This window comes from Monodelphis domestica, chromosome 1 (genome assembly GCF_027887165.1).
Source record: "Monodelphis domestica isolate mMonDom1 chromosome 1, mMonDom1.pri, whole genome shotgun sequence".
NCBI lineage: Eukaryota > Metazoa > Chordata > Mammalia > Didelphimorphia > Didelphidae > Monodelphis > Monodelphis domestica.
The window spans coordinates 331718305-331730591 of record NC_077227.1 but is presented as its reverse complement, the minus strand read 5'-3'; the positions used below and the strand labels follow the sequence as shown (position 1 = coordinate 331730591).

Below are 12287 nucleotides of genomic sequence, written 5' to 3'. Positions count from 1 at the left end.
CCCCTAATATTCTTTTTTCATTCCTGTGCCTTTGTTAATTAATTATTTTCTATAAGGAATGTTTGTATAACCCCACCAGGTTCTCCAGTTTAACTCCTACTCTGTTAGAGAACTGCAAGGCATACTTGAATAAAGCTCTAGATTTTGAGTCAGATGATTTGGATTTGGATATCACCTCAAACACATACTAAATGGAAGAGCAAGAGAAATCATTGACTCAGATTTCTTACCTATAAAATGAAGATAAAAATACTATAAAGTTTCCCACTTTATAGAGTTGCTATGGAAAAAGCTCTTTGTTTTTGCCTTGTGGAGCTCTTTTGCTTTGGGGGACTCTTAATGACTTTCTGACCTTTAGGAGAACATCCTAAAGGTTCAAAAATTCTTTCTATTAAGATATATTCTTAAAGTAATTTTAGGGAAAGATGTTGTCAGTGACCCAGTTGAAGAAAATGCTATAAGGACTTTGTGATTCGAGATGCCTCGGACGATGACAGCAATAGAAGATGCCTCCAGAAATCAGACACTACATCATGACACTGAGTGAGTCCTTTGATATAACAAACTGAACTGTGGGCAGTGGGTTCCCCATTCCCTTTGGTCCTACCCATTCACTGATATTTTATTTTGATTGGAAAACACTTGTGCCAAAAAAGGAGAATGCCTCCTACTGGCTCCTTGTCAATGCATCTATCAATTATTTTTAATATGTTAAGAAGCATCAAAAGCATAATTATACCCTCCTTGAGATGTATGATATACCTTGGGGACCTTATGTGTCCTGGTGAGACAATCCTGAAATGTATAGATGTCTTACGTGGAATGATTCACTGGGGAGACTAATATGTCTTCCAATGAATCAGAGAGGGGAATGTGGAAAGTTAATATTCATCTGTACTGTTTTTTGACCCCCGAAACAACCTTTTGATTTTAAAGCAAAAAGTTTCATCTTAGACTGAAGCTATGAACTGGCTTCTCCCCCTTAGTCTGAGGCAGGGTGGAGACAAGTTCTTTGTTTATCTGTAAACAAATCTCTTGGTCCATGAAGTAGTTAAAGGAGTTAGGAAGAACCACACATATGCTGTGTGGCCATTCTAAATACTTTGTGATTACTCCTGGAGTACGGAAGACCTTTTTGTCCTGATTCAGGTCTGAATCCTCTCATAGAGAAGCTTGGGAAAGAGATGTCTCAAAGAACATAAATGGGCAGAGGGCACAGGAAGTCTGGCTCTTTTTCCTGGAATCATGGACTTAGAAGGCATATGGTCTAGCACTGAGCTGGCTCAGCTTGCTTATGGGAGGAGGTGGCTGAAAGAGTGAGCTGGCCACCTATGGCTTGTGCTTCTCTCTTTCTTTCTCTGACCCACTTTTTTGTTATTTAACAAATAATAATTAGAACATTTAAATACAGTCTCCAGAGAACTTTAATCATAACACCTTCTGACCTCTGGACCCAGCCTGTCTAGATATATAGTGCCTGCTAGACGCTATTTGCCTATTAGGATTCTGAGGCTGAAATTATGTCATGCACACACCCTGGAGTTGTTGTTCAGTTCTTTTAGACTCTTCATGGTCCCATCTTGGGCTAATCTTGGCAGGGATACTGGAGTAGTTTGCCATTTTCTTCTTCAGCTCATTTTATGGAGGTGGACACTGAGGCAAATAGGATTAAGTGACTTGCCCAGGGTCACACAGCTATTAAGTATCTGAGGTCAGATTTGAACTCTGGAAGATGAGTCTTCCCTGACTCTGGGCCTGATGCTCTATCCACTGTGCTACCTAGCTGCCCTTTGTCCTTAAGGTAAATATAAGTTTTATTTATTATCTGTTGAAGCAGAGTTCTAATGCCTCCTCTGATAGCCAAAAGGTATTTCTTTTTGCTCTGAATCTGAATGATATTAAAAGGTTTGTGATGTAAAAATCAGAAGACTTGGAGTCAGAAGAACTAGTTCTGATACCTGCTACCAGGCAAAATACATTAGCTCTTTAAATGTCAATTTCCAAATCTGCAAAATAGCATAATAATAAATGTATGTATATATACATGTGTATGTATGTATGGCTTAAAGGAGATGATCCATACATTGCTTTATAAACCCTAACGTATTATCTAAATATCACCTATTTTAATTATTTATTATTATTTTTATTTATTCATTTATTTCTTTATTTATTATACTACTCACTCAGTAATTAGGTGGAGTAGTGTATAAAGTGTATAGTATATAATATAGTTTATGTTCAACCTTAATAGCTGAATAATTCTGTCACCTATCCTTTGCTTGCCTCAATTTCTTCATCAATAAAAAGGGGATAGTAATAGTACTTAATTCCCAATGCCATTTATGAGGATAAAATGAGATATTTGTGCTTTGCACACCTTAAAGTGTTATATAAACTAGTGATCATACTCTGACTTTGTTTTGTCAGATAATGTAAAGTGAAAATAAAGTCTAGTGGCAGGGGTTTGCTGGTAAATGTTAACAGCAAACTTTCTGGGGGTGGGGAAAAAGCCTATAATATATTTTCAGTTTAATCTGAATCATTAGCATATTCTCTGTTACTTGCTGCTTTAATTAGGAGTAGGCTATACTTACACATTTCCCTTTAGTTATAAACTCATGACTGTGAGACACATAGTTGGGAAAATAGTTGGTCAGTAAGAATTTCTTAAGCCCCTACTGTGTGCTTAAACACTGGGGATACAAAGAAACAAAAAGCAAACAAACTAACCCAAAACAAAACCATTGTTCCTAGTAATTGATTTCTGGTTTCAAGGAGTACAAGAACTAAAGAGGGAAACAACATGCAAACAACTATGTAGAAAGTAGATATATATACCACATATGATAAATTGGAGGTAGCCTCAGAGGGAATGCAACAAGATAAAGTAAAGACTTTTTCCAGAAAGTGGGACTTTAACTGAGACTTGAAGGAAGCCAGGAGGCATAGAGGAGGAGGGAGAGAATTCCAGGCATATAGGACAGTTAATGAAAATGCCTAGAGTTGGGAGATGGAGCAGGAATCATTGGTTTGAAGTGAAGTGTTCACATGTGTGTGAAAGATGTAAGAAGTTTGGATAATTAGGTAGTGGTCAGGTTATGAAGGGCTTTAAAAGCCAAACAGAGGATTTTATATTTGATCCTTTTGGGAATACAGGGTGACTAGAGTTTATTGAAGAGGATATAAATGACAAAAATATAAAATATTGTGCTTCTTAAACCCTGTCTGCCTATCAGGATTCCTAGGCTGTAACTATCTTGCTGTCACCTATTTCCTGGAGTTGAGGAAGTATCTATTTTATGGTGGAAAGATTATCAGTGCTGGAGGCAAAGCCTCTGATGCATACTAGTTGTGGACTGTGTGACATGAGGCAAACCCTAAAACCTCCCTTTCCTCATCTATAAAATGAGGTTGGATGAACTAGATAGCTTCTGAGGTATTTTCCAGCGCTAGATCTAAGACCTCAAAACTTTTTAACTTGAATGTTTTGGAAAAATAAAAACAACAGACCCTGAAAACTTGAAAAAAAGGTACTCAAACAAGTTGACATTTTGCTCTGCAGGGGGAAGAGCCAAGATGGCAGCTTAGTAGCAGTGAAAACTGAAACCACTCTGACAATCCTTCCAAACCAACTTTTAAAAAGTGCCTCAGGGGGCAGCTGGGTAGCTCAGTGGATTGAGAGCCAGGCCTAGAGATAGGAGGTCCTAGATTCTAATTTGACCTCAGACACTTTCCAGCTGTGTGACCCTGGGCAAGTCACTTAACCCCCATTGCCTAGCCCTTACCACTCTTCTGCCTTGGAACCAATATACAATATTGATTCCAAGATGGAAGGTAGGGATTTTTTTAACTTAAAAAAAAAGGGTCTCAAAATAACAGCAGTCAAAAACCAGTAGCAAGACAGAGAAAGGGGGTTCTCCTGTGGAAAACAACTTGAAAGGTAGGCAGAAAGAATCAACTTTCATGGGATAAGGGGGGAATGAGAATTGCACATAGAGGAGAGCTGACCAATCATCCCCTACCAACTGTGCCAGGTTCTGAGCTTGGGCATAGACCAACTTTGGGATCCTGGGATCCTACCTATACCAACAACAGAGCACTCATCCCTTAAATTCCCAAGCCCTGGAACCAGCCCACAATGTGGCCCAGAAGTCTGTAGAGCTTGGCTGTTTAAAGCCTGTGCTATGGTAAAGCACTAGCACCAGGGTAAAATAGCTTAGAGTGCTGAGTCCTACAAGCTTTCAGCAGAGGAGACAGTGTCACCAGCTTTCAAAGCTCCTTAGTTCACAGGCAAAAAAAGACTGGGAAAGTGAGTGAACAGCAAAAGAAACACCTAACTCTAGAAAATTTCTATGGTGACAAATAGCAAGGCACAGAATCAATAGGGGATGGTGAGATCCAAGCAACCACATGTAAAACTTCAAAGAAAAATAGGAATTGGTTTCAGGCACTGGAAGAACTGAAAAAGGAATTCAGAAATCAAATAAGAAATGTAGGAGAAAATGGGGAAAAATGAAAATAATGCAAAACGAAAATAGCTTAAAAAGAAAAATTGGTCAACTGGAAAAAAGAGGCATAAAAATCCAATGAAAAAGAGTTTCATGAGAAGTAGAATGGACCATTGGAAAAAAGAGGATCAAAAGATCATGGAAGAAATTCAGTCTTTAAAAATTAGAAATGGGCAAATAGTAGGTAATGACTTCACAAGACATTTTGCTTTGCTCATAGGGTTAATAAAGAAAATGTTTTAAACCCTTGTTCTTTTTGTATTACTCTGTGTGGGGGTGGTGGGGTGGGGGTGGCTATAGTTCCAAATTCAAGCAAATTGTTATTAACAAAGAAATCTTTAGAAGTTAAAAGAAACAGGCAAGGGAAAAGAAATACTAAGGATTTTGTAGTAGCAAGTTATAATAATGAAAAGACCACTGAAGTCTGAGGATCATCATTTAGATTCAGAAAGGAAGTTTTAGGGCCATCTTGTCTAACTAGATGAGTGATAAATGTTTGCTAGTAAATGTTTAACTCCCTACTTGGGGGGGGGGTTAAGGGAAAGTACCTGCAACATACTTAAAAATTTAACTGCATTAATAGCATTTTCTCCATCCCTTTCTGAAGTCTAGACAACAAAACAACAAATTAATGATTACTGTATCCAAGTGGAGGGAGGAGGGAGAAGGTCTGGATCTTATAACTTTGGAAAATGTATGTTGAAAATTGTCATTAGATGTAATTGGGAAAATAAAATATCTTTGAATAAAACACCACCACCAACAAAACCCCAATAAATTAAACCTTTGTTGCTTTCCTAGGTATATATGTTCACAATGAAAATTGGTTTGATAGCAAGTTGGTATTGGCCTCAGGTATACCCCTGCAGATGAAGGTAAGTGATTTGCTGAAGGTTTCAGTGAGCCTCCTCCATTCCAGTCTTGTTTCATCCACTTCTGTGATCTTGGGTAAATTATCTCACCAATAGGATTAGGGGGCTGGATTATCTGATGCCTAAAATCTCTTTCATATCCAAAAGTATGTGGTTCTGTAATTCCAAAGAGCTCTGGCCTTCTGTGTTCTGTGTTCTCTGATTCTAGGGCCCCTTCTAGCTCTGACATTCTATGGTTCTGTAATTCGGTAGTGTGGAAGTTGAAAACCTCTACAAGCACTGCTTCAGGCATCCCTCTCAGCTTTAGCTTCCTGGGCAGGGGGCTCTGCTCCCCTTTGGGGCCTTGCCTTTCTCAAATGGAGAGACTCAGCCTCCTCATCACTTCCCTGCCCCTCTCTCAACTTGGAAGCAACTAAAGCAATTGCCTTTTCTTCTTCCTAATGAGTTTGGTTGGGCTAATCGAGGCTGCCATGTGACAGCAATCTGGGGCAACCCCTGGGACCTGAGGTGAACCACCTCTCTTCTGCTTGGCATTCTCCCCCAGCCCCCTACTTTGGAAAGTGAAGAAGAGTCTGAGGGACAAGTGCATTCATCCTGTTCTGTTGCAAATCGGTAAGTTTTGTCGACATGAACTTCTTAGATAAAAGCACCTTTTGTACTATATTAATGTAGAAGTTTCATTTAAAAGACACCAGCTGTGGTCCTAGTCAGGTTTATTCATTTGGGACCTTTACAGGGTCAACTTAATACTTGACTACTGCTTATTATCCCATCAGTCTTCAGGGACAACCCATGATCTAATTGCCCAGCATTTATGTTGCTTGGCAACCATAAATAGAGAATAATAATCCTTAAAGGGACAGTGTAGAATTTCATGCCCCTGCAGTGAAGTACACTTCATTTCCCAGAACACCCTGTGTTTTTTAATTCAGTGAATAAAAATGTGTAATGAATAATTAATTATGTGCTTGGAGGCACAATAGCTGCCTACTTTTGAATATTCATCAGTGGCATTATTAATTCACTAGAAATCCCAAGGAGCAATGGGGTAAGCTTTTAGCTTAGCTGGAGGACTTAAAAGATAATTCTTTGCAACGTGAACAAACTTTTTTTAAGCAGACTTTTCTGGGGAGACAATTTCTGTTTAATTTTCCTCTTTTGCAAATTCTCACTGCTGCATGCTTGTCCACTCCATACATTAGCAGTAAGGCAGAAGGAAGGGATAGTTTTCTGGTTAAAAAAGGAAGGACTGACTGCCATTCGCTTCCAGGAGAGACAGCAAAGAAGAGAGCATGACATTTTGGGGGCAGCCATGCCACTCGAACTCTTCTGGGAAGGATGCTGACAAGAGAAATATTCCTGCTGCCTCCAAGTTTGCTTTTATGGGGCATTCGAATTTAGAATTTAGAACTGTAGAGTTGGAAGAGGTCTGTGAGTCACCTCACCACATTATACCAGAACTAACAGAGACTTCAGAAGAGCAGAACATAGAATGGTAGACCCGCAGTTAGTTCTTCCTGCTCTTGCTGTGGGTAGGAGCTGCTAAGCTTTCTCCCTTGTTTGGCTTTCTTTCATCGCTATTGTTTTTTCTCCTTTTGGGCATCTCAGACTGTTCTTATTCTGGCTAAGGTGAAAGGGTCTGTGTCTTTCAAAGTTAATTGAGCCGTAAAAAGTATCTACATTTTTTTATAAGCCCGTAACACTTCACAATTAACATATGCTTCATTTGGCGGTTGTGGATCAGGTTAGAGCAAAAACCCATGTCTGAGGATTTATAGAAAATGGGTTCTGAGGAAGCTAGTATTAATATGTGGTGCAGCAAGCAGGCAGAAATACAGCATACACAGGCATAAAACACACTGTACAGCAATAGGGATAGAGATTTGGCCACATGCAGAACCCCGCCACTCACGTGAGAGAGATGGACTGTGGCAAAGATCTGGTACAGAGAAGGCAAATTTTATACCTTAAAGATAGGTATGGTTGTGGACAGGCAATCAATCAACGTCAGATATGGGGGGGGGGGGATTCCTAATTGGAAGCAGAGTCGGTGGGACCCCAAGTCGCTAATCTACCCTGGACTCTGATGGGAGAGTTTGGTAATCGGGACCAGAAATTGGGTTAAGGTCTGAATCTCCAGAGGAGGACCTTGGAGGTTGGTTTTGGTCCACACCTGCAGCAGCCAGCCAGAAGCCTTGTCTAATCAGGAGCTGCAGTTGTTTACACATTAGACACGGTCAGAACGAGTCAGGACAGTGGAAAAGTACAGATTATCATTGATTATGCTTCTGGTCATTAAGATCACACAGTCTAACAGGCTCCGACATTGGAGTCTTAAAATTTATAACTACAAAATCAAACAATATTTAAAAAATCACAAGTATCTCAATGGTTCCCTATAATAGCACCAGGAGATAGGTAAGAAAGACAAGGACTGTTATGTCCATTTAAGCACCCCAATATAATTTTTCATAAAGACTGATTGAAGTAAATACATTGGAAATGTTTAGTTTTGAGTAGCAGCTTCCAACCTTTTTGGTTTCAGGAATCCTTTACACTTAAAATTATTGAGGACTTTATTATGTTCTTAAAATTACTCAGAATTTCAAAGAGCTTTTGTCTATGGAAGTTACATCTATTGATATTTACCATAGAAATTATAACTTGTTAAAATGTTTACTAATTCACTTAAAATAAAAATAAGCCTGTTACATATCAACATAAACATCCTATGAAAACTAATTATATTTTTTTAAAAATTAGTGAATGATTGGCATAATTTTACATATTTTTGCAATTCTCTTTAATATCTGAGCTATATTCTCATATCTACTTCTGCATTCAAACTGTTGTGATAATATGTTTTAGTAGAGATTTATGAAGGAAATCTGACCTCATAAAGACAGAGTTGGAAAAGGGAGTTTAAAAAAATCATTTCTATTTAAGCATATTATATTTGTTTATATTATTTACATTTTAATAATCATAGAATTATTTTTAAAATAGTCTTGACTTCTCAGACACTGGGAACTCCTAGGGATTTATAGACCACTTTTTGTGCTCCACTGGCCTAGGTGGGGCATAATTGCTATTTTTAAGTATTAGAAGACTATTGAATGGTAGAGAGATTAGACTTCTCTGTTTGACTTGAGTACAGAATTAAGAGTACAAGTTGGGTAGAAATGAAAAAAGACAGATTTAGCCTTGACGTAATGAAGAACTCTATTAACTGATTGGAACTACCCCAAAGTGAAAGGGTTTCTGGGCAGGCGGTGGGATCTCCATCAGTAGAGATTTTCCAGCAAAGGCTGGTTGAATGCTTGTTGGGGAAGTGGTAGAAGAGATTCTTGTCCAGGTATGTATCAGAGTATTTGGTGTCCATGTTCCTTTCTATTCAGAGATTCTCTGATTTTTCAAGATAAGGAAAATGGGCCCAGAGAGGGAAAGTGACTTGCCTAAGGTTAATGATTAAAAAATGGGGGCTCAAACCTATGTCCTTCTGGCGTTCTGTTCAATATTCTTTCCACAATAGTGTCTCTGCTTCTTCTTCATCAGTCTTGATATATGCAACTTTAAGAAGAGCAAGAACAGTAAATACACAACAGGTTAGTTAACAGTTATTTTTGTTCAGCAATTCAAACTTTTGTACAACTTCTGATATAGTACTGTATAGGGTCTCTAGAATTATTGTAGGGACTTATATCCAAGAAGTTCTCATTAGATTACTTCTCGAGATGGAAAGTACTATTTATATTTACCTTTCTCTCTTAGGAGTCTAAACTTGTGCTAATAATTACAATAACAAAGTAAGACCTGAAAAGCAAGCCAGCTCTACTGAGCTGGACTAGTTTTCGTTTTTTTTTGTTTTGTTTTTGTTTTCCCCCTCATTTTCTTCTGTTCATGTAGGGGAGTAGAAAAGTCATGAATAATGAATAAAGAGATAAGAGAACTGAAACTGGGAAAACAATTTACTGCAAAATATTTGCATATTTTATTAAAAGAAACTGTGCATAAAGCCCACAACAGGGTAGGATGATTTGTATTTTGATTTGATTTGTATACATTGTCCTTTTGGGAGGAGTGATGCAAGATACTCATCATTGCATGACTATGTTTTCTTTTTTTCCAGGGGTGGATACTTTTTTTATTACCTTCTGTGACAAGACTCTTGAACTTTGGAGTAGCTTTTCCCTGATAAGGATCTTGGAGACAGTTCTATTACATGTGAAATTTGGAAATTCTCTTCTGAGGAAGAAAGAAGAAGCCTTCTTAGTGATTAATGATTCCTTTGGAGACTTGACTATAACTCATATCCTCCTGAAGATTTTTTCTCTCCAGTTTGATGATCCAGTTGGACAGTTTCTAGTTGTTTGTCATTCCTCAGATCAGAATGGTACATCTTCTGGACTGGTGAGGACAGCAAATGATGGTGGCACAGATCAATGGCAAGAGTCTGATTAGAATGAGAAGAAATCATTGGTTCAACCCAGAGACATTACAGGGGTCTAGGGGCGGGGTACAGTAATCTCTCCAGGTCTTGTATTCTGGGGCTGGTATCTGTGAATATGTCCGATGGCTGTACATTAGATATATCAAATTAGATATCCTGTATACATATTAAACTCAATCTATCCAAAACTAAACTCATTATCTTTTCCCCAAAACTCTCCCCTCTTTCAGACTTTTCTATTATTTTTTAGGACATCACCATGGCACCTAGACAGTCCCCCAGGCACACAAACTAGATATTATATTTGATTCCTCATTATCTCTCAACCCCCCCTCCAAGCCCATATCAATCTATTGCCAACATCTGTCAATTTTCCTTTAATATATTTCTCAAATATAACCCCTTCTCTCCTCTGATATGCTGCTACTCTGCTGGAAGACTAGGACAATAGTCTGCCTGCCACAAGACGTTTATTTCTCCAGCCTGTTCTCCACTCAGTGGCCAAAATGATTTTCCTAAAGCACAGGTCTGACCATTTTGCACCCCCACCCCTTCTCAACAAACTCCAATGGCTCCCTATTGCCCCCAGGATAGAAGATAAAATTTCTGACATTCAAAGCCCTTCATAACCTCCTTCCTTTCACCATTCTGGTCTTCCTACACCTTACACATTCCTACACACTTTTTGTCTCACTGATACTGGCCCCCAGGAACTTGCTGTTCCTTATCTCTAGACTTTATACATTTTTTTTTAAAAAACCCTTACCTTCCTTTTTGGAGTCAATACTGTGTATTGGCTCCAAGGCAGAAGAGTGGTAAGGGTAGGCAATGGGGGTCAAGTGACTTGCCCAGGGTCACACAAGACTTTATACATTTTTACTGGTTGTTCTCCATGCCTGCAATACTCTCCCTCCTGACTTCCCTAGTGTAGCATACCAGGCATGTTAGCATCTTAGAAGTATGGTTGATGTATTGATATTGCATCCTATATATTCATTTACCAGACACATGGTCAGATCACTTAATGTTCATTGTATAGAAGTTACAGTCCAAAGGGCAAGAGAATTCCTGAGTGGCCACAGTGTCTTACCTCAAAACTTGTTAGACCACATTCCTTTACAAGGTGCATGTCAGGTTAATCTCCACCTCTTTGATTTCTTCATTGTCAATCAACCAATGTTAAAACCTATGCCATGTTATGTATTCATTGATCACCTCCCAATCCACGTTCCTAAAACCTCCAATAAATACTGGGGGACAAGTGCGAATCTCTCTCTTACTTCCCCGGATCTTCTGATTGCTCTGTCCTATCTTTTTCCTCCTGATCTCTCTTTTCTCATGATGCTGTCGCCCCCATGCTTCCTATTAATCCTCTGACACTCTTGTCCATAGGAGGCATTAAGGAGTTCTTACTCCCCACCTGTTTTCTTATTCCTCATATTTCCCATTAATTCTCTGGCACACTTGTCAATGGGAAATATTCACGGAGATGGCGACTCCCCACATGTTTTAACTTGTCTCTGAGTCTTTATTATTCACCTATTTCTCCCTTCTCCTTCTCAGGTTATCACCCACAGGCAAAATATATAGGAACTGCAGGCTGGTCTCTATACCTAGTTTCCTTCAAGTCCCAACTAAAAATCCCGCTTTTTACAAGAAGATTTTCCCAATCCCTCTTATGACTGTTTCCTCATTCTCCTGTCTATGTCTTGTTTGTATGTACTTATTTGCATTTTGTCTCTCCCATCAGATTGGGAGCTCCTAGAGGGTGAAGACTGTTTTTTGTCTTTCTTTGTGTCCCCAGCATTTGTCATGGGGCCTAACACTCATTAGGTTCTTAATAAATGTTTATTGGCTGACTGAGTTTCTCAGTAGTGACTCATGAAAAGAATGGAGATTTTTTTTTACCTATGGCAGAAATAATCTAGTAATATTCCTATATGCAAAATTAATCTGTAAACTGTTACTTTCCAATTCACCTTTTTGGTTTCCTTCACCCAAATTCTTCCCCATTCTGCCCTGTTTTGCCCACATTGATCTGATGATTATGCCGTCTCCCAGTTTAAGGAGGATCTTGATTTTCATTTTAACTTTATTTCACCTGATTATAATTGTTGGGGCTTTGGTGGAGGATGAGGGTGAGGGTATTCATCCTTGTCCTTTTATCCTCACCACACCACAAATGACTTTTGGTTGCAGAGTCCCTTGAAATAGCCTTGGTTCAGTCTTATATTAATAAATGTATCCCTAAATATAGCCTTCCAGGAAACTAGAGCCAGAAGGAAAGCATTCATACAAATTGCACCTATTTGACTTTCATTCAATTCAACAAATAATAGCTTACATTTCTCTGGTGGTTTCAAGCTTACAAAGGCTTTCCTCATAACAACAAACATTTATTAAACATCTATTATGTGTAAGATCCTCTGTTTGGTTTGGGGGAATACAAAAACA

General features: G+C 38.7%; 1 long non-coding RNA gene across 2 annotated transcripts; it reads left to right on the top strand.

The window, feature by feature from the left end:
* Positions 1–6050: 6050 nt before the first annotated feature.
* On the top strand, positions 6051–12030 carry LOC130456359 (uncharacterized). Of its 2 annotated transcripts, none has more exons than XR_008915105.1 (3): positions 6051–6915; positions 8916–8988; positions 9513–12030. It is a non-coding gene; the product is annotated as an uncharacterized LOC130456359 (long non-coding RNA). The 2 variants fall into 2 exon arrangements; XR_008915104.1 differs by having other exon boundaries at positions 6051–7020.
* Positions 12031–12287: the final 257 nt, after the last annotated feature.